At 52.8% G+C, this 18,120-nt stretch overlaps 19 non-coding genes and 1 pseudogene across 19 annotated transcripts; 10 read left to right on the forward strand and 10 right to left on the reverse strand.

Annotated features, from left to right (window-relative positions):
* The first annotated feature begins 179 nt into the window (after window positions 1-179).
* On the forward strand, window positions 180-286 carry LOC146273907 (U6 spliceosomal RNA). Its single transcript, XR_014766859.1, has one exon. It is a non-coding gene; the product is annotated as a U6 spliceosomal RNA (small nuclear RNA).
* Window positions 287-1,179: 893 nt separating this feature from the next.
* On the reverse strand, window positions 1,180-1,364 carry LOC146273908 (U2 spliceosomal RNA). Its single transcript, XR_014767027.1, has one exon. It is a non-coding gene; the product is annotated as a U2 spliceosomal RNA (small nuclear RNA).
* A 3,492-nt stretch (window positions 1,365-4,856) lies between these two features.
* Window positions 4,857-5,084, reverse strand: LOC146273909 (U2 spliceosomal RNA; annotated as a pseudogene).
* Window positions 5,085-5,353: 269 nt separating this feature from the next.
* LOC146273910 (U6 spliceosomal RNA) lies at window positions 5,354-5,460 on the forward strand. The gene has a single exon (XR_014766861.1). It is a non-coding gene; the product is annotated as a U6 spliceosomal RNA (small nuclear RNA).
* Window positions 5,461-6,407: 947 nt separating this feature from the next.
* LOC146273911 (U2 spliceosomal RNA) lies at window positions 6,408-6,604 on the reverse strand. The gene has a single exon (XR_014767013.1). It is a non-coding gene; the product is annotated as a U2 spliceosomal RNA (small nuclear RNA).
* Window positions 6,605-6,873: 269 nt separating this feature from the next.
* Window positions 6,874-6,980, forward strand: LOC146273912 (U6 spliceosomal RNA). The gene has a single exon (XR_014766863.1). It is a non-coding gene; the product is annotated as a U6 spliceosomal RNA (small nuclear RNA).
* An 899-nt stretch (window positions 6,981-7,879) lies between these two features.
* Window positions 7,880-8,076, reverse strand: LOC146273913 (U2 spliceosomal RNA). Its single transcript, XR_014767014.1, has one exon. It is a non-coding gene; the product is annotated as a U2 spliceosomal RNA (small nuclear RNA).
* A 269-nt stretch (window positions 8,077-8,345) lies between these two features.
* On the forward strand, window positions 8,346-8,452 carry LOC146273914 (U6 spliceosomal RNA). Its single transcript, XR_014766864.1, has one exon. It is a non-coding gene; the product is annotated as a U6 spliceosomal RNA (small nuclear RNA).
* Window positions 8,453-9,379: 927 nt separating this feature from the next.
* Window positions 9,380-9,576, reverse strand: LOC146273915 (U2 spliceosomal RNA). Its single transcript, XR_014767015.1, has one exon. It is a non-coding gene; the product is annotated as a U2 spliceosomal RNA (small nuclear RNA).
* A 268-nt stretch (window positions 9,577-9,844) lies between these two features.
* LOC146273916 (U6 spliceosomal RNA) lies at window positions 9,845-9,951 on the forward strand. The gene has a single exon (XR_014766865.1). It is a non-coding gene; the product is annotated as a U6 spliceosomal RNA (small nuclear RNA).
* A 909-nt stretch (window positions 9,952-10,860) lies between these two features.
* Window positions 10,861-11,057, reverse strand: LOC146273917 (U2 spliceosomal RNA). Its single transcript, XR_014767016.1, has one exon. It is a non-coding gene; the product is annotated as a U2 spliceosomal RNA (small nuclear RNA).
* Window positions 11,058-11,326: 269 nt separating this feature from the next.
* On the forward strand, window positions 11,327-11,433 carry LOC146273918 (U6 spliceosomal RNA). The gene has a single exon (XR_014766866.1). It is a non-coding gene; the product is annotated as a U6 spliceosomal RNA (small nuclear RNA).
* Window positions 11,434-12,332: 899 nt separating this feature from the next.
* On the reverse strand, window positions 12,333-12,529 carry LOC146273919 (U2 spliceosomal RNA). The gene has a single exon (XR_014767017.1). It is a non-coding gene; the product is annotated as a U2 spliceosomal RNA (small nuclear RNA).
* Window positions 12,530-12,807: 278 nt separating this feature from the next.
* On the forward strand, window positions 12,808-12,914 carry LOC146273920 (U6 spliceosomal RNA). Its single transcript, XR_014766867.1, has one exon. It is a non-coding gene; the product is annotated as a U6 spliceosomal RNA (small nuclear RNA).
* Window positions 12,915-13,942: 1,028 nt separating this feature from the next.
* Window positions 13,943-14,139, reverse strand: LOC146273921 (U2 spliceosomal RNA). Its single transcript, XR_014767018.1, has one exon. It is a non-coding gene; the product is annotated as a U2 spliceosomal RNA (small nuclear RNA).
* Window positions 14,140-14,418: 279 nt separating this feature from the next.
* On the forward strand, window positions 14,419-14,525 carry LOC146273922 (U6 spliceosomal RNA). Its single transcript, XR_014766869.1, has one exon. It is a non-coding gene; the product is annotated as a U6 spliceosomal RNA (small nuclear RNA).
* A 1,053-nt stretch (window positions 14,526-15,578) lies between these two features.
* LOC146273923 (U2 spliceosomal RNA) lies at window positions 15,579-15,775 on the reverse strand. The gene has a single exon (XR_014767020.1). It is a non-coding gene; the product is annotated as a U2 spliceosomal RNA (small nuclear RNA).
* A 279-nt stretch (window positions 15,776-16,054) lies between these two features.
* Window positions 16,055-16,161, forward strand: LOC146273924 (U6 spliceosomal RNA). Its single transcript, XR_014766870.1, has one exon. It is a non-coding gene; the product is annotated as a U6 spliceosomal RNA (small nuclear RNA).
* Window positions 16,162-17,323: 1,162 nt separating this feature from the next.
* Window positions 17,324-17,520, reverse strand: LOC146273925 (U2 spliceosomal RNA). Its single transcript, XR_014767021.1, has one exon. It is a non-coding gene; the product is annotated as a U2 spliceosomal RNA (small nuclear RNA).
* A 279-nt stretch (window positions 17,521-17,799) lies between these two features.
* LOC146273926 (U6 spliceosomal RNA) lies at window positions 17,800-17,906 on the forward strand. The gene has a single exon (XR_014766871.1). It is a non-coding gene; the product is annotated as a U6 spliceosomal RNA (small nuclear RNA).
* The last annotated feature ends 214 nt before the right edge of the window (window positions 17,907-18,120 follow it).

The raw sequence follows: 18,120 nt of genomic DNA on the forward strand, positions 1-18,120 counted from the left end.
GACTACGGGGGTAGGGGTTTGCAGTAGGGATAGGGGCAGAGAGAGGGAGGGAGGGAGGGGCAGAGGGGATGGCCAGGGGGAAGGGGGGGACCGGCCCTCCCTCGCGCTTCAACCCCGCCCCGAGACGACTCGACCAGTGACGTGCCGTATATATAGGGGTCGGTGCAGCTGCCTGTCTTGTGCTCGCTACGGCAGCACATCTAATAAAATTGGATCGATACAGAGAAGATTAGCATGGCCCCTGCGAAAGGATGACACGCAAATCCGTGAAGCGTTCCGAATTTTGCCGAATCATCCCACCTACTAGGGTTAGGGCTAGGGTTACACCTTGACAAAAGTGGTAGGGCTAGGGTTACACCTTGACAAAAGTGGTCCTCGTTGTTTCACCCACAACAACGGATGCATTTTGGCAGCTGTGAACTCGGGTTGACCAAGCTCCTGGCAGGCAGGCAGGCAGGCAGGCAGGCAGGCAGGCAGGCAGGCAGGCAGGCAGGCAGGCACTCGCTTTTGGTGTGGTTCCTAGATGACATACGTGTTATTACATGTTATGACGACCAGATCGGCCTGTAAGTAAGTCAGTCAGTCAGTGAAAAAACTTGTTTTACTACTTTTTTTTTTTTTTTTTTTTTTTCAAGTAAAAGGGAGGGAAAACGGCGGGCCAAACGAAAAGGGCTTCGCCTCACCGGGGGGGGTAAATAGTGGCCAAACAACTGAAAATTGATTCCCCTACGGTCCCCTACGGTTTAAAGGAAGATGGGGAACTCAACAGTGTATTCACATGAACCACCAAACGAGGCCAATAGCAATGGAATTACACTTAGTTCTTTGACTCTATGGGTTCAATCAGAGCAAGAACGCGCTCACCGGTTGGTAGGTGAGTAGGTAAGTAAGTAAGTAAGTACGTTCAAATGACATGACATTGCAAATGAATGAAATCGACTACTTCAAGGCAGGCAGCAAACGTGTTACAAAAGGAAGGTGCACTTGCACTCCCTCTTACCTACTCTATCATGATTATTGTCAACCAGAGATGGAAAGCCAGGATCACGCCCGGCCATACAATCTGTCTGTCACTCACTCACTCACTCACCCACTCACCCACTCACTCACTCACTCACTCACTCACTCACTCACTCACACACTCACTCACCCCACAGGGTTTCCCTTTGACACGCTTAGAAAGAGTGCACCGTTCCCCAGAGAAGCTGCAATACCGGGGCGATGCGTGGAGCGGACGGAGCGAGCCCTCGTTCCGACTCCCCGTTGGCAAAAATCGGCTTAATAAGAACTGGTCCCCCCCGTGGGAGACCTATCAGATATTAAACTGACAAGAACAGAATTGAATTGAATTGAGAAAAATTTATTGGTTCTCACCGTTGACAGTTCATGAAAACAATTCATTTCACATGTCTTTTCTTATATTTAAAAGGTACATTATTTACAGGGCATAGGGGGCGCTAAAACACTGGTGTAATTGCTTTAAAAGCACTGAATCGAAATCGTAATTAAAAAGTGCCAGCTAAAACAACAAGGTGATCATAAATAAATACAGCAGTGTTAAAAAGCCATAAAAGAATGTACACTTGGTTAAGACATCTTTAAAGGAATGTTTTACAATGTGTCTTCAAAAATGTGACGTGTGTATGTGACTATGTGTGTGTGTGTGCGTATGTGGCTATGTGTCTTGTGTGGCTGTGTGAGTGTGTGCGTGTGAGTGCGTTTAAAAGTTCTGTTCCTCAATTGTGCAGGACCGGGATGAGCTTGTCTGGCTTGCCTCTACCTGCCCCGCTGAACAAGCCACCGAGTCCTCCCCCTCCGGGGCCCAGCGGAGATCCTCGACCTGGGCAGCCATTCCGGCGCAGCCAGGCCGCTGCCGCCCGGACCACTTCACGTGGAGGGGGGCCCCTTCCGTATGGCGCGTGGGATGTACCACCCGAGGGTCTCTGCAGCCAGTTCCGCCGCTGCCTGGGTGGACATCTCCACGCGCTTCCCCACCAGCAGGTTCCTGGAGGTCCAGAGGGCTTCTTTGAAGCATGTCAGGGTGAGCCAGAGTTGGCGGAATTGTACAGATGTCATGGTCCTCTGGCTCACCCCGTAGAGCACCAGCTGTGCATTAAGGACCTCCCCTGCCGGCAGGCACGGGGTTATCAGGGGCCCCGCCAGGATCCACAGGTCCCGGGCGGCACTGCACTCCCAGAGCAGGTGCCGCACGGTCTCCTCTCCGCCACAAGTCGGCCGCGGGCACCTGGATGTTGTCGCCAGTCTCCGGGAGTGCATGACGGCTCTGACCGGGAGGATCTCATGGGCCACCATCCAGGAGAGGTCTCGGTGCTTGTTCAGCAGGGCAGGGTGGCTCACGTTCCGCCAGACCGTGGCCGACTCACCCAGGGCGAGTCGGCGCACTCGGCTCACTTCCTCCCGTTCCTGCACAAGAGAGAGAACAGAGCGGTGTTTGGTTAAAACGGTGAGTGGTTCTTTCTCTAAAATGTGTGTCTTTAAAAACGTCTTAATAAAAAGGTAGGCCGGGGGGAGGTTAAAAGACACTGGCGTCCTCAGGTCTTTCGGGATCCACTGCAGGTGCCTGAGGTAGGACCCCATCCAGAATCTGGTCAGGGCCGCGGTCTTGTGGTTTCCGGATGGGGTCGTCGCCAGTGCCAGGTGGAGTGCGGTGTACCGGCTACCGAAGAACACTTTAAAATCCGGGAGTCCCTTCCCTCCGTTTCGTGGGGCTCTCTTAACCACTTCTCTTTTCACACGCTCCCACTTGGACCCCCAGATGAAATAAAACACCATCCTGTCAAGGGCTAAAAGAATGGGTCTGGGGGGGATAAAAACAGAACAGATCAATAAGAACAAGGGTAAAATCACTGCTTTAATGATTAAAACCTTGCCCTCAATTGTCAGTCGTCTGAGTCCCCAGAACGTCAGTTTCTGTCGGGTTTTTGTCAGTAAGCCCTCCCAGTTTCCGCTCCCTCCCCCCTCCCGGTCGAAATGTACCCCGAGGATGCGGAGGTCGGTCTGGGTCGTCGTCATGGGAAGCCTAGTCATGTCTGTCCCACCCCACGGTCCGAAAAGTCTCCCCTCTGTCTTGTCCCTGTTAAGCTTGGCACCCGAGGCGAGGCCAAACCAGTCAGTCCGGTCCAGGGTCCTGTCTACAGATAAGAGGTCAGTGCATAAAACGTTGATGTCGTCCATGTATAAAATGCACTTGGCAGTCAGTCCCCCAGTCCCCGGGATCCCCAACCCACAAATGAGTTGGTCCCTTCTCAAGACCTGCGCCAGCGGCTCTATGCAGCAGACATAGAGTAAGGGGGATAAGGGACACCCCTGACGGACGCCGCAGTTAACTTCCACTGCTTTGGATAAGAACCCGTTAACAAGGATTTTGCTGGTAATGTCCCCATACAGCAGTCCCACCCAAGCTAGGAATCTCCCCGGAAAACCCGCTTTTTGCAGTACCTTGAAAAGGTACTGGTGCGAGACCCGATCAAAAGCTTTCTCAAAATCTAAATTTAGGACTACTAGCCGAATGTTTCTGTCTCTCGCAAAACAGATGGCGTCTCTGATCAGTACCAGGCTGTCCGTGATCCTCCTTCCCGGGATGGCGCAGGCTTGATCCGGGTGGATCAAGTCCCCTAAAACACAAGACATACGAGAGGTTAAAATCTTGCTAAAAAGTTTACAATCAACGTTTAAAAGAGTGATAGGTCGCCAGTTCTTTAGGTCCGTTTTGTCATTCTTCTTGAATAAAAGGGATACAATGCCCATTCTAAAACTGTCAGGTAGTCGGTCGAGTCGTTCAAAGTCCTTAAAAACAGTCAACAGGTCGTGTCTTAAAATATCCCAAAAGGTCAGATAAAATTCCAGGGGGAGCCCGTCCTCGCCTGGGGATTTCCCTTTTTTAAAACATCTGATGTTTTCGTCCATTTCTAAAAGGGTAAAATCCTGGGATAAAAGCACGGTGTTTACAACTGTTTTGTCTAAAAAGCTTAAAACCTCGTCCATGACGTGATTAAAAACTTCTTTCTTTTCAAACAACTCATCATAAAATTCCTCCACCACCTTCGTAATCTGTTGTGTGTCAGTTTTTAAAATCCCATTTTTATCTTTGATGCCCGTTAAAACATTGCTCCTGCTGATTATTTTCTTAAAAAAGTACCTGGTACATTTTTCTCCTTCCTCCAGGTCTCTCTCTTTGCTTCTTAAAATCACTCCTCTGCTCACCTCTTCCGCCATTAAAACCATTTCTTTTTTCACCTCTCTTATTTCATTGTTAAAATCCAACCCTTCCTGTGTAAGTTTAAAATACCTTTCCAACCTTCTCTGCAGTCCCACCATGCGTCTCTCTGTTTTCTTTCTTTTTTCCCTCCCTTTCCGTTTAAAAAAAGTCTGTGTCCTGTGTTTTACCATTTCCCACCACTGTGCTCGTGTTTCAAACATGTCCTGAAGGGTCTGCCAGTCCCTGAACCGCTCCCTGTATGACCCTGTTATCACTTCGTCCTCCAACAGGGAGCAGTTCAGTTTCCACAGACCCTTCCCTACCGTCACACCCGAGGTTAGTGAAAGGGTGCACGTGAGCATACAGTGGTCCGAAAAGAATACCGGGGTTAATCTAGCATCGGTTGGGGGGGCGTCCCGGGTCAGTACGTAGTCAATGCGAGAGGCTCTGGTACCATCGCCACTGGACCAGGTGAAGCCCTCCTCTCTGGGATGCAGGGATCTAAAACAGTCAACTAATTTAAAATCCCTACAAAGTCCGTGTAATAAAACCGACGATCTGTCTACTTTAAAAAGCTCTCCGGCTCCTTTCCTATCTTTCCTTGATAAAACACAGTTAAAATCCCCTCCCACCACTAGGGGATCCCTCCCTAGCAGGTGGGACTGCAGGTCATCTAAAAGGTCGCACCTCTCATTCTTGCTGCTAAAACCATACACATTTATCAGTTTAAAATCCTTCCCTAAAAAGTTCAAATTCAGTAAAAGCATACGTCCGTTGTGTAAAACTGTGCTCCCCTTCACCAAGATGTGTGCACTGACAAGAACAGAAACTACACTTGATCTGAGCCAAAAGGCCGAGAAGCGATGACCCCCATTGATCCACGCTACCCGCGCACGGCCCCTCAGTGCCCTTGCGCTGCGCCACGGTAACGACGAGACTAGACTGGACTAGACTGGACTACGGGGGTAGGGGTTTGCAGTAGGGATAGGGGCAGAGAGAGGGAGGGAGGGAGGGGCAGAGGGGATGGCCAGGGGGAAGGGGGGGACCGGCCCTCCCTCGCGCTTCAACCCCGCCCCGAGACGACTCGACCAGTGACGTGCCGTATATATAGGGGTCGGTGCAGCTGCCTGTCTTGTGCTCGCTACGGCAGCACATCTAATAAAATTGGATCGATACAGAGAAGATTAGCATGGCCCCTGCGAAAGGATGACACGCAAATCCGTGAAGCGTTCCGAATTTTGCCGAATCATCCCACCTACTAGGGTTAGGGCTAGGGTTACACCTTGACAAAAGTGGTAGGGCTAGGGTTACACCTTGACAAAAGTGGTCCTCGTTGTTTCACCCACAACAACGGATGCATTTTGGCAGCTGTGAACTCGGGTTGACCAAGCTCCTGGCAGGCAGGCAGGCAGGCAGGCAGGCAGGCAGGCAGGCAGGCAGGCAGGCAGGCAGGCAGGCAGGCAGGCAGGCAGGCAGGCAGGCAGGCAGGCAGGCAGGCAGGCAGGCAGGCAGGCAGGCAGGCACTCGCTTTTGGTGTGGTTCCTAGATGACATACGTGTTATTACATGTTATGACGACCAGATCGGCCTGTAAGTAAGTCAGTCAGTCAGTGAAAAAACTTGTTTTACTTTTTTTTTTTTTTTTCAAGTAAAAGGGAGGGAAAACGGCGGGCCAAACGAAAAGGGCTTCGCCTCGCCGGGGGGGGTAAATAGTGGCCAAACAACTGAAAATTGATTCCCCTACGGTCCCCTACGGTTTAAAGGAAGATGGGGAACTCAACAGTGTATTCACATGAACCACCAAACGAGGCCAATAGCAATGGAATTACACTTAGTTCTTTGACTCTATGGGTTCAATCAGAGCAAGAACGCGCTCACCGGTTGGTAGGTGAGTAGGTAAGTAAGTAAGTAAGTACGTTCAAATGACATGACATTGCAAATGAATGAAATCGACTACTTCAAGGCAGGCAGCAAACGTGTTACAAAAGGAAGGTGCACTTGCACTCCCTCTTACCTACTCTATCATGATTATTGTCAACCAGAGATGGAAAGCCAGGATCACGCCCGGCCATACAATCTGTCTGTCACTCACTCACTCACCCACTCACCCACTCACTCACTCACTCACTCACTCACTCACTCACTCACACACTCACTCACCCCACAGGGTTTCCCTTTGACACGCTTAGAAAGAGTGCACCGTTCCCCAGAGAAGCTGCAATACCGGGGCGATGCGTGGAGCGGACGGAGCGAGCCCTCGTTCCGACTCCCCGTTGGCAAAAATCGGCTTAATAAGAACTGGTCCCCCCCGTGGGAGACCTATCAGATATTAAACTGACAAGAACAGAAACTACACTTGATCTGAGCCAAAAGGCCGAGAAGCGATGACCCCCATTGATCCACGCTACCCGCGCACGGCCCCTCAGTGCCCTTGCGCTGCGCCACGGTAACGACGAGACTAGACTGGACTAGACTGGACTACGGGGGTAGGGGTTTGCAGTAGGGATAGGGGCAGAGAGAGGGAGGGAGGGAGGGGCAGAGGGGATGGCCAGGGGGAAGGGGGGGACCGGCCCTCCCTCGCGCTTCAACCCCGCCCCGAGACGACTCGACCAGTGACGTGCCGTATATATAGGGGTCGGTGCAGCTGCCTGTCTTGTGCTCGCTACGGCAGCACATCTAATAAAATTGGATCGATACAGAGAAGATTAGCATGGCCCCTGCGAAAGGATGACACGCAAATCCGTGAAGCGTTCCGAATTTTGCCGAATCATCCCACCTACTAGGGTTAGGGCTAGGGTTACACCTTGACAAAAGTGGTAGGGCTAGGGTTACACCTTGACAAAAGTGGTCCTCGTTGTTTCACCCACAACAACGGATGCATTTTGGCAGCTGTGAACTCGGGTTGACCAAGCTCCTGGCAGGCAGGCAGGCAGGCAGGCAGGCAGGCAGGCAGGCAGGCAGGCAGGCAGGCAGGCAGGCAGGCAGGCAGGCACTCGCTTTTGGTGTGGTTCCTAGATGACATACGTGTTATTACATGTTATGACGACCAGATCGGCCTGTAAGTAAGTCAGTCAGTCAGTGAAAAAACTTGTTTTACTTTTTTTTTTTTTTTTCAAGTAAAAGGGAGGGAAAACGGCGGGCCAAACGAAAAGGGCTTCGCCTCGCCGGGGGGGGTAAATAGTGGCCAAACAACTGAAAATTGATTCCCCTACGGTCCCCTACGGTTTAAAGGAAGATGGGGAACTCAACAGTGTATTCACATGAACCACCAAACGAGGCCAATAGCAATGGAATTACACTTAGTTCTTTGACTCTATGGGTTCAATCAGAGCAAGAACGCGCTCACCGGTTGGTAGGTGAGTAGGTAAGTAAGTAAGTAAGTACGTTCAAATGACATGACATTGCAAATGAATGAAATCGACTACTTCAAGGCAGGCAGCAAACGTGTTACAAAAGGAAGGTGCACTTGCACTCCCTCTTACCTACTCTATCATGATTATTGTCAACCAGAGATGGAAAGCCAGGATCACGCCCGGCCATACAATCTGTCTGTCACTCACTCACTCACCCACTCACCCACTCACTCACTCACTCACTCACTCACTCACTCACTCACTCACACACTCACTCACCCCACAGGGTTTCCCTTTGACACGCTTAGAAAGAGTGCACCGTTCCCCAGAGAAGCTGCAATACCGGGGCGATGCGTGGAGCGGACGGAGCGAGCCCTCGTTCCGACTCCCCGTTGGCAAAAATCGGCTTAATAAGAACTGGTCCCCCCCGTGGGAGACCTATCAGATATTAAACTGACAAGAACAGAAACTACACTTGATCTGAGCCAAAAGGCCGAGAAGCGATGACCCCCATTGATCCACGCTACCCGCGCACGGCCCCTCAGTGCCCTTGCGCTGCGCCACGGTAACGACGAGACTAGACTGGACTAGACTGGACTACGGGGGTAGGGGTTTGCAGTAGGGATAGGGGCAGAGAGAGGGAGGGAGGGAGGGGCAGAGGGGATGGCCAGGGGGAAGGGGGGGACCGGCCCTCCCTCGCGCTTCAACCCCGCCCCGAGACGACTCGACCAGTGACGTGCCGTATATATAGGGGTCGGTGCAGCTGCCTGTCTTGTGCTCGCTACGGCAGCACATCTAATAAAATTGGATCGATACAGAGAAGATTAGCATGGCCCCTGCGAAAGGATGACACGCAAATCCGTGAAGCGTTCCGAATTTTGCCGAATCATCCCACCTACTAGGGTTAGGGCTAGGGTTACACCTTGACAAAAGTGGTAGGGCTAGGGTTACACCTTGACAAAAGTGGTCCTCGTTGTTTCACCCACAACAACGGATGCATTTTGGCAGCTGTGAACTCGGGTTGACCAAGCTCCTGGCAGGCAGGCAGGCAGGCAGGCAGGCAGGCAGGCAGGCAGGCAGGCAGGCAGGCAGGCAGGCAGGCAGGCAGGCAGGCAGGCAGGCAGGCAGGCAGGCAGGCAGGCAGGCAGGCACTCGCTTTTGGTGTGGTTCCTAGATGACATACGTGTTATTACATGTTATGACGACCAGATCGGCCTGTAAGTAAGTCAGTCAGTCAGTGAAAAAACTTGTTTTACTTTTTTTTTTTTTTTTCAAGTAAAAGGGAGGGAAAACGGCGGGCCAAACGAAAAGGGCTTCGCCTCGCCGGGGGGGGTAAATAGTGGCCAAACAACTGAAAATTGATTCCCCTACGGTCCCCTACGGTTTAAAGGAAGATGGGGAACTCAACAGTGTATTCACATGAACCACCAAACGAGGCCAATAGCAATGGAATTACACTTAGTTCTTTGACTCTATGGGTTCAATCAGAGCAAGAACGCGCTCACCGGTTGGTAGGTGAGTAGGTAAGTAAGTAAGTAAGTACGTTCAAATGACATGACATTGCAAATGAATGAAATCGACTACTTCAAGGCAGGCAGCAAACGTGTTACAAAAGGAAGGTGCACTTGCACTCCCTCTTACCTACTCTATCATGATTATTGTCAACCAGAGATGGAAAGCCAGGATCACGCCCGGCCATACAATCTGTCTGTCACTCACTCACTCACCCACTCACCCACTCACTCACTCACTCACTCACTCACTCACACACTCACTCACCCCACAGGGTTTCCCTTTGACACGCTTAGAAAGAGTGCACCGTTCCCCAGAGAAGCTGCAATACCGGGGCGATGCGTGGAGCGGACGGAGCGAGCCCTCGTTCCGACTCCCCGTTGGCAAAAATCGGCTTAATAAGAACTGGTCCCCCCCGTGGGAGACCTATCAGATATTAAACTGACAAGAACAGAAACTACACTTGATCTGAGCCAAAAGGCCGAGAAGCGATGACCCCCATTGATCCACGCTACCCGCGCACGGCCCCTCAGTGCCCTTGCGCTGCGCCACGGTAACGACGAGACTAGACTGGACTAGACTGGACTACGGGGGTAGGGGTTTGCAGTAGGGATAGGGGCAGAGAGAGGGAGGGAGGGAGGGGCAGAGGGGATGGCCAGGGGGAAGGGGGGACCGGCCCTCCCTCGCGCTTCAACCCCGCCCCGAGACGACTCGACCAGTGACGTGCCGTATATATAGGGGTCGGTGCAGCTGCCTGTCTTGTGCTCGCTACGGCAGCACATCTAATAAAATTGGATCGATACAGAGAAGATTAGCATGGCCCCTGCGAAAGGATGACACGCAAATCCGTGAAGCGTTCCGAATTTTGCCGAATCATCCCACCTACTAGGGTTAGGGCTAGGGTTACACCTTGACAAAAGTGGTAGGGCTAGGGTTACACCTTGACAAAAGTGGTCCTCGTTGTTTCACCCACAACAACGGATGCATTTTGGCAGCTGTGAACTCGGGTTGACCAAGCTCCTGGCAGGCAGGCAGGCAGGCAGGCAGGCAGGCAGGCAGGCAGGCAGGCAGGCAGGCAGGCAGGCAGGCAGGCAGGCAGGCAGGCAGGCAGGCAGGCAGGCACTCGCTTTTGGTGTGGTTCCTAGATGACATACGTGTTATTACATGTTATGACGACCAGATCGGCCTGTAAGTAAGTCAGTCAGTCAGTGAAAAAACTTGTTTTACTTTTTTTTTTTTTTCAAGTAAAAGGGAGGGAAAACGGCGGGCCAAACGAAAAGGGCTTCGCCTCGCCGGGGGGGGTAAATAGTGGCCAAACAACTGAAAATTGATTCCCCTACGGTCCCCTACGGTTTAAAGGAAGATGGGGAACTCAACAGTGTATTCACATGAACCACCAAACGAGGCCAATAGCAATGGAATTACACTTAGTTCTTTGACTCTATGGGTTCAATCAGAGCAAGAACGCGCTCACCGGTTGGTAGGTGAGTAGGTAAGTAAGTAAGTAAGTACGTTCAAATGACATGACATTGCAAATGAATGAAATCGACTACTTCAAGGCAGGCAGCAAACGTGTTACAAAAGGAAGGTGCACTTGCACTCCCTCTTACCTACTCTATCATGATTATTGTCAACCAGAGATGGAAAGCCAGGATCACGCCCGGCCATACAATCTGTCTGTCACTCACTCACTCACCCACTCACCCACTCACTCACTCACTCACTCACTCACTCACACACTCACTCACCCCACAGGGTTTCCCTTTGACACGCTTAGAAAGAGTGCACCGTTCCCCAGAGAAGCTGCAATACCGGGGCGATGCGTGGAGCGGACGGAGCGAGCCCTCGTTCCGACTCCCCGTTGGCAAAAATCGGCTTAATAAGAACTGGTCCCCCCCGTGGGAGACCTATCAGATATTAAACTGACAAGAACAGAAACTACACTTGATCTGAGCCAAAAGGCCGAGAAGCGATGACCCCCATTGATCCACGCTACCCGCGCACGGCCCCTCAGTGCCCTTGCGCTGCGCCACGGTAACGACGAGACTAGACTGGACTAGACTGGACTACGGGGGTAGGGGTTTGCAGTAGGGATAGGGGCAGAGAGAGGGAGGGAGGGAGGGGCAGAGGGGATGGCCAGGGGGAAGGGGGGGACCGGCCCTCCCTCGCGCTTCAACCCCGCCCCGAGACGACTCGACCAGTGACGTGCCGTATATATAGGGGTCGGTGCAGCTGCCTGTCTTGTGCTCGCTACGGCAGCACATCTAATAAAATTGGATCGATACAGAGAAGATTAGCATGGCCCCTGCGAAAGGATGACACGCAAATCCGTGAAGCGTTCCGAATTTTGCCGAATCATCCCACCTACTAGGGTTAGGGCTAGGGTTACACCTTGACAAAAGTGGTAGGGCTAGGGTTACACCTTGACAAAAGTGGTCCTCGTTGTTTCACCCACAACAACGGATGCATTTTGGCAGCTGTGAACTCGGGTTGACCAAGCTCCTGGCAGGCAGGCAGGCAGGCAGGCAGGCAGGCAGGCAGGCAGGCAGGCAGGCAGGCAGGCAGGCAGGCAGGCAGGCAGGCAGGCACTCGCTTTTGGTGTGGTTCCTAGATGACATACGTGTTATTACATGTTATGACGACCAGATCGGCCTGTAAGTAAGTCAGTCAGTCAGTGAAAAAACTTGTTTTACTTTTTTTTTTTTTTTTCAAGTAAAAGGGAGGGAAAACGGCGGGCCAAACGAAAAGGGCTTCGCCTCGCCGGGGGGGGTAAATAGTGGCCAAACAACTGAAAATTGATTCCCCTACGGTCCCCTACGGTTTAAAGGAAGATGGGGAACTCAACAGTGTATTCACATGAACCACCAAACGAGGCCAATAGCAATGGAATTACACTTAGTTCTTTGACTCTATGGGTTCAATCAGAGCAAGAACGCGCTCACCGGTTGGTAGGTGAGTAGGTAAGTAAGTAAGTAAGTACGTTCAAATGACATGACATTGCAAATGAATGAAATCGACTACTTCAAGGCAGGCAGCAAACGTGTTACAAAAGGAAGGTGCACTTGCACTCCCTCTTACCTACTCTATCATGATTATTGTCAACCAGAGATGGAAAGCCAGGATCACGCCCGGCCATACAATCTGTCTGTCACTCACTCACTCACCCACTCACCCACTCACTCACTCACTCACTCACTCACTCACTCACACACTCACTCACCCCACAGGGTTTCCCTTTGACACGCTTAGAAAGAGTGCACCGTTCCCCAGAGAAGCTGCAATACCGGGGCGATGCGTGGAGCGGACGGAGCGAGCCCTCGTTCCGACTCCCCGTTGGCAAAAATCGGCTTAATAAGAACTGGTCCCCCCCGTGGGAGACCTATCAGATATTAAACTGACAAGAACAGAAACTACACTTGATCTGAGCCAAAAGGCCGAGAAGCGATGACCCCCATTGATCCACGCTACCCGCGCACGGCCCCTCAGTGCCCTTGCGCTGCGCCACGGTAACGACGAGACTAGACTGGACTAGACTGGACTAGACTGGACTACGGGGGTAGGGGTTTGCAGTAGGGATAGGGGCAGAGAGAGGGAGGGAGGGAGGGGCAGAGGGGATGGCCAGGGGGAAGGGGGGACCGGCCCTCCCTCGCGCTTCAACCCCGCCCCGAGACGACTCGACCAGTGACGTGCCGTATATATAGGGGTCGGTGCAGCTGCCTGTCTTGTGCTCGCTACGGCAGCACATCTAATAAAATTGGATCGATACAGAGAAGATTAGCATGGCCCCTGCGAAAGGATGACACGCAAATCCGTGAAGCGTTCCGAATTTTGCCGAATCATCCCACCTACTAGGGTTAGGGCTAGGGTTACACCTTGACAAAAGTGGTAGGGCTAGGGTTACACCTTGACAAAAGTGGTCCTCGTTGTTTCACCCACAACAACGGATGCATTTTGGCAGCTGTGAACTCGGGTTGACCAAGCTCCTGGCAGGCAGGCAGGCAGGCAGGCAGGCAGGCAGGCAGGCAGGCAGGCAGGCAGGCAGGCAGGCAGGCAGGCAGGCAGGCAGGCAGGCAGGCAGGCAGGCAGGCAGGCAGGCAGGCAGGCAGGCAGGCAGGCAGGCAGGCAGGCAGGCAGGCAGGCAGGCAGGCAGGCAGGCAGGCAGGCAGGCAGGCAGGCAGGCAGGCAGGCAGGCAGGCAGGCAGGCACTCGCTTTTGGTGTGGTTCCTAGATGACATACGTGTTATTACATGTTATGACGACCAGATCGGCCTGTAAGTAAGTCAGTCAGTCAGTGAAAAAACTTGTTTTACTTTTTTTTTTTTTTCAAGTAAAAGGGAGGGAAAACGGCGGGCCAAACGAAAAGGGCTTCGCCTCGCCGGGGGGGTAAATAGTGGCCAAACAACTGAAAATTGATTCCCCTACGGTCCCCTACGGTTTAAAGGAAGATGGGGAACTCAACAGTGTATTCACATGAACCACCAAACGAGGCCAATAGCAATGGAATTACACTTAGTTCTTTGACTCTATGGGTTCAATCAGAGCAAGAACGCGCTCACCGGTTGGTAGGTGAGTAGGTAAGTAAGTAAGTAAGTACGTTCAAATGACATGACATTGCAAATGAATGAAATCGACTACTTCAAGGCAGGCAGCAAACGTGTTACAAAAGGAAGGTGCACTTGCACTCCCTCTTACCTACTCTATCATGATTATTGTCAACCAGAGATGGAAAGCCAGGATCACGCCCGGCCATACAATCTGTCTGTCACTCACTCACTCACCCACTCACCCACTCACTCACTCACTCACTCACTCACTCACACACTCACTCACCCCACAGGGTTTCCCTTTGACACGCTTAGAAAGAGTGCACCGTTCCCCAGAGAAGCTGCAATACCGGGGCGATGCGTGGAGCGGACGGAGCGAGCCCTCGTTCCGACTCCCCGTTGGCAAAAATCGGCTTAATAAGAACTGGTCCCCCCCGTGGGAGACCTATCAGATATTAAACTGACAAGAACAGAAACTACACTTGATCTGAGCCAAAAGGCCGAGAAGCGATGACCCCCATTGATCCACGCTACCCGCGCACGGCCCCTCAGTGCCCTTGCGCTGCGCCACGGTAACGACGAGACTAGACTGGACTAGACTGGACTAGACTGGACTACGGGGGTAGGGGTTTGCAGTAGGGATAGGGGCAGAGAGAGGGAGGGAGGGAGGGGCAGAGGGGATGGCCAGGGGGAAGGGGGGGACCGGCCCTCCCTCGCGCTTCAACCCCGCCCCGAGACGACTCGACCAGTGACGTGCCGTATATATAGGGGTCGGTGCAGCTGCCTGTCTTGTGCTCGCTACGGCAGCACATCTAATAAAATTGGATCGATACAGAGAAGATTAGCATGGCCCCTGCGAAAGGATGACACGCAAATCCGTGAAGCGTTCCGAATTTTGCCGAATCATCCCACCTACTAGGGTTAGGGCTAGGGTTACACCTTGACAAAAGTGGTAGGGCTAGGGTTACACCTTGACAAAAGTGGTCCTCGTTGTTTCACCCACAACAACGGATGCATTTTGGCAGCTGTGAACTCGGGTTGACCAAGCTCCTGGCAGGCAGGCAGGCAGGCAGGCAGGCAGGCAGGCAGGCAGGCAGGCAGGCAGGCAGGCAGGCAGGCAGGCAGGCAGGCAGGCAGGCAGGCAGGCAGGCAGGCAGGCAGGCAGGCAGGCAGGCAGGCAGGCAGGCAGGCAGGCAGGCAGGCAGGCAGGCAGGCAGGCAGGCAGGCAGGCAGGCAGGCAGGCAGGCAGGCAGGCACTCGCTTTTGGTGTGGTTCCTAGATGACATACGTGTTATTACATGTTATGACGACCAGATCGGCCTGTAAGTAAGTCAGTCAGTCAGTGAAAAAACTTGTTTTACTTTTTTTTTTTTTTTTTTTTTTTTTTCAAGTAAAAGGGAGGGAAAACGGCGGGCCAAACGAAAAGGGCTTCGCCTCACCGGGGGGGGTAAATAGTGGCCAAACAACTGAAAATTGATTCCCCTACGGTCCCCTACGGTTTAAAGGAAGATGGGGAACTCAACAGTGTATTCACATGAACCACCAAACGAGGCCAATAGCAATGGAATTACACTTAGTTCTTTGACTCTATGGGTTCAATCAGAGCAAGAACGCGCTCACCGGTTGGTAGGTGAGTAGGTAAGTAAGTAAGTAAGTACGTTCAAATGACATGACATTGCAAATGAATGAAATCGACTACTTCAAGGCAGGCAGCAAACGTGTTACAAAAGGAAGGTGCACTTGCACTCCCTCTTACCTACTCTATCATGATTATTGTCAACCAGAGATGGAAAGCCAGGATCACGCCCGGCCATACAATCTGTCTGTCACTCACTCACTCACTCACCCACTCACCCACTCACTCACTCACTCACTCACTCACTCACTCACTCACTCACTCACTCACTCACACATTCACTCACCCCACAGGGTTTCCCTTTGACACGCTTAGAAAGAGTGCACCGTTCCCCAGAGAAGCTGCAATACCGGGGCGATGCGTGGAGCGGACGGAGCGAGCCCTCGTTCCGACTCCCCGTTGGCAAAAATCGGCTTAATAAGAACTGGTCCCCCCCGTGGGAGACCTATCAGATATTAAACTGACAAGAACAGAAACTACACTTGATCTGAGCCAAAAGGCCGAGAAGCGATGACCCCCATTGATCCACGCTACCCGCGCACGGCCCCTCAGTGCCCTTGCGCTGCGCCACGGTAACGACGAGACTAGACTGGACTAGACTGGACTAGACTGGACTACGGGGGTAGGGGTTTGCAGTAGGGATAGGGGCAGAGAGAGGGAGGGAGGGAGGGGCAGAGGGGATGGCCAGGGGGAAGGGGGGGACCGGCCCTCCCTCGCGCTTCAACCCCGCCCCGAGACGACTCGACCAGTGACGTGCCGTATATATAGGGGTCGGTGCAGCTGCCTGTCTTGTGCTCGCTACGGCAGCACATCTAATAAAATTGGATCGATACAGAGAAGATTAGCATGGCCCCTGCGAAAGGATGACACGCAAATCCGTGAAGCGTTCCGAATTTTGCCGAATCATCCCACCTACTAGGGTTAGGGCTAGGGTTACACCTTGACAAAAGTGGTAGGGCTAGGGTTACACCTTGACAAAAGTGGTCCTCGTTGTTTCACCCACAACAACGGATGCATTTTGGCAGCTGTGAACTCGGGTTGACCAAGCTCCTGGCAGGCAGGCAGGCAGGCAGGCAGGCAGGCAGGCAGGCAGGCAGGCAGGCAGGCAGGCAGGCAGGCAGGCAGGCAGGCAGGCAGGCAGGCAGGCAGGCAGGCAGGCAGGCAGGCAGGCAGGCAGGCAGGCAGGCAGGCAGGCAGGCAGGCAGGCAGGCAGGCAGGCAGGCAGGCAGGCAGGCAGGCAGGCAGGCAGGCAGGCAGGCAGGCAGGCAGGCAGGCAGGCAGGCAGGCAGGCAGGCAGGCAGGCAGGCAGGCAGGCAGGCAGGCAGGCAGGCAGGCAGGCAGGCAGGCAGGCAGGCAGGCAGGCAGGCACTCGCTTTTGGTGTGGTTCCTAGATGACATACGTGTTATTACATGTTATGACGACCAGATCGGCCTGTAAGTAAGTCAGTCAGTCAGTGAAAAAACTTGTTTTACTTTTTTTTTTTTTTTTTTTTTTTTTTTCAAGTAAAAGGGAGGGAAAACGGCGGGCCAAACGAAAAGGGCTTCGCCTCACCGGGGGGGGTAAATAGTGGCCAAACAACTGAAAATTGATTCCCCTACGGTCCCCTACGGTTTAAAGGAAGATGGGGAACTCAACAGTGTATTCACATGAACCACCAAACGAGGCCAATAGCAATGGAATTACACTTAGTTCTTTGACTCTATGGGTTCAATCAGAGCAAGAACGCGCTCACCGGTTGGTAGGTGAGTAGGTAAGTAAGTAAGTAAGTACGTTCAAATGACATGACATTGCAAATGAATGAAATCGACTACTTCAAGGCAGGCAGCAAACGTGTTACAAAAGGAAGGTGCACTTGCACTCCCTCTTACCTACTCTATCATGATTATTGTCAACCAGAGATGGAAAGCCAGGATCACGCCCGGCCATACAATCTGTCTGTCACTCACTCACTCACTCACCCACTCACCCACTCACTCACTCACTCACTCACTCACTCACTCACTCACTCACTCACTCACACACTCACTCACCCCACAGGGTTTCCCTTTGACACGCTTAGAAAGAGTGCACCGTTCCCCAGAGAAGCTGCAATACCGGGGCGATGCGTGGAGCGGACGGAGCGAGCCCTCGTTCCGACTCCCCGTTGGCAAAAATCGGCTTAATAAGAACTGGTCCCCCCCGTGGGAGACCTATCAGATATTAAACTGACAAGAACAGAAACTACACTTGATCTGAGCCAAAAGGCCGAGAAGCGATGACCCCCATTGATCCACGCTACCCGCGCACGGCCCCTCAGTGCCCTTGCGCTGCGCCACGGTAACGACGAGACTAGACTGGACTAGACTGGACTAGACTGGACTACGGGGGTAGGGGTTTGCAGTAGGGATAGGGGCAGAGAGAGGGAGGGAGGGAGGGGCAGAGGGGATGGCCAGGGGGAAGGGGGGGACCGGCCCTCCCTCGCGCTTCAACCCCGCCCCGAGACGACTCGACCAGTGACGTGCCGTATATATAGGGGTCGGTGCAGCTGCCTGTCTTGTGCTCGCTACGGCAGCACATCTAATAAAATTGGATCGATACAGAGAAGATTAGCATGGCCCCTGCGAAAGGATGACACGCAAATCCGTGAAGCGTTCCGAATTTTGCCGAATCATCCCACCTACTAGGGTTAGGGCTAGGGTTACACCTTGACAAAAGTGGTAGGGCTAGGGTTACACCTTGACAAAAGTGGTCCTCGTTGTTTCACCCACAACAACGGATGCATTTTGGCAGCTGTGAACTCGGGTTGACCAAGCTCCTGGCAGGCAGGCAGGCAGGCAGGCAGGCAGGCAGGCAGGCAGGCAGGCAGGCAGGCAGGCA

The sequence above is a fragment of the Hypomesus nipponensis genome, chromosome 9, assembly GCF_054491055.1.
Source record: "Hypomesus nipponensis isolate SF chromosome 9, ASM5449105v1, whole genome shotgun sequence".
Taxonomy (NCBI): domain Eukaryota; kingdom Metazoa; phylum Chordata; class Actinopteri; order Osmeriformes; family Osmeridae; genus Hypomesus; species Hypomesus nipponensis.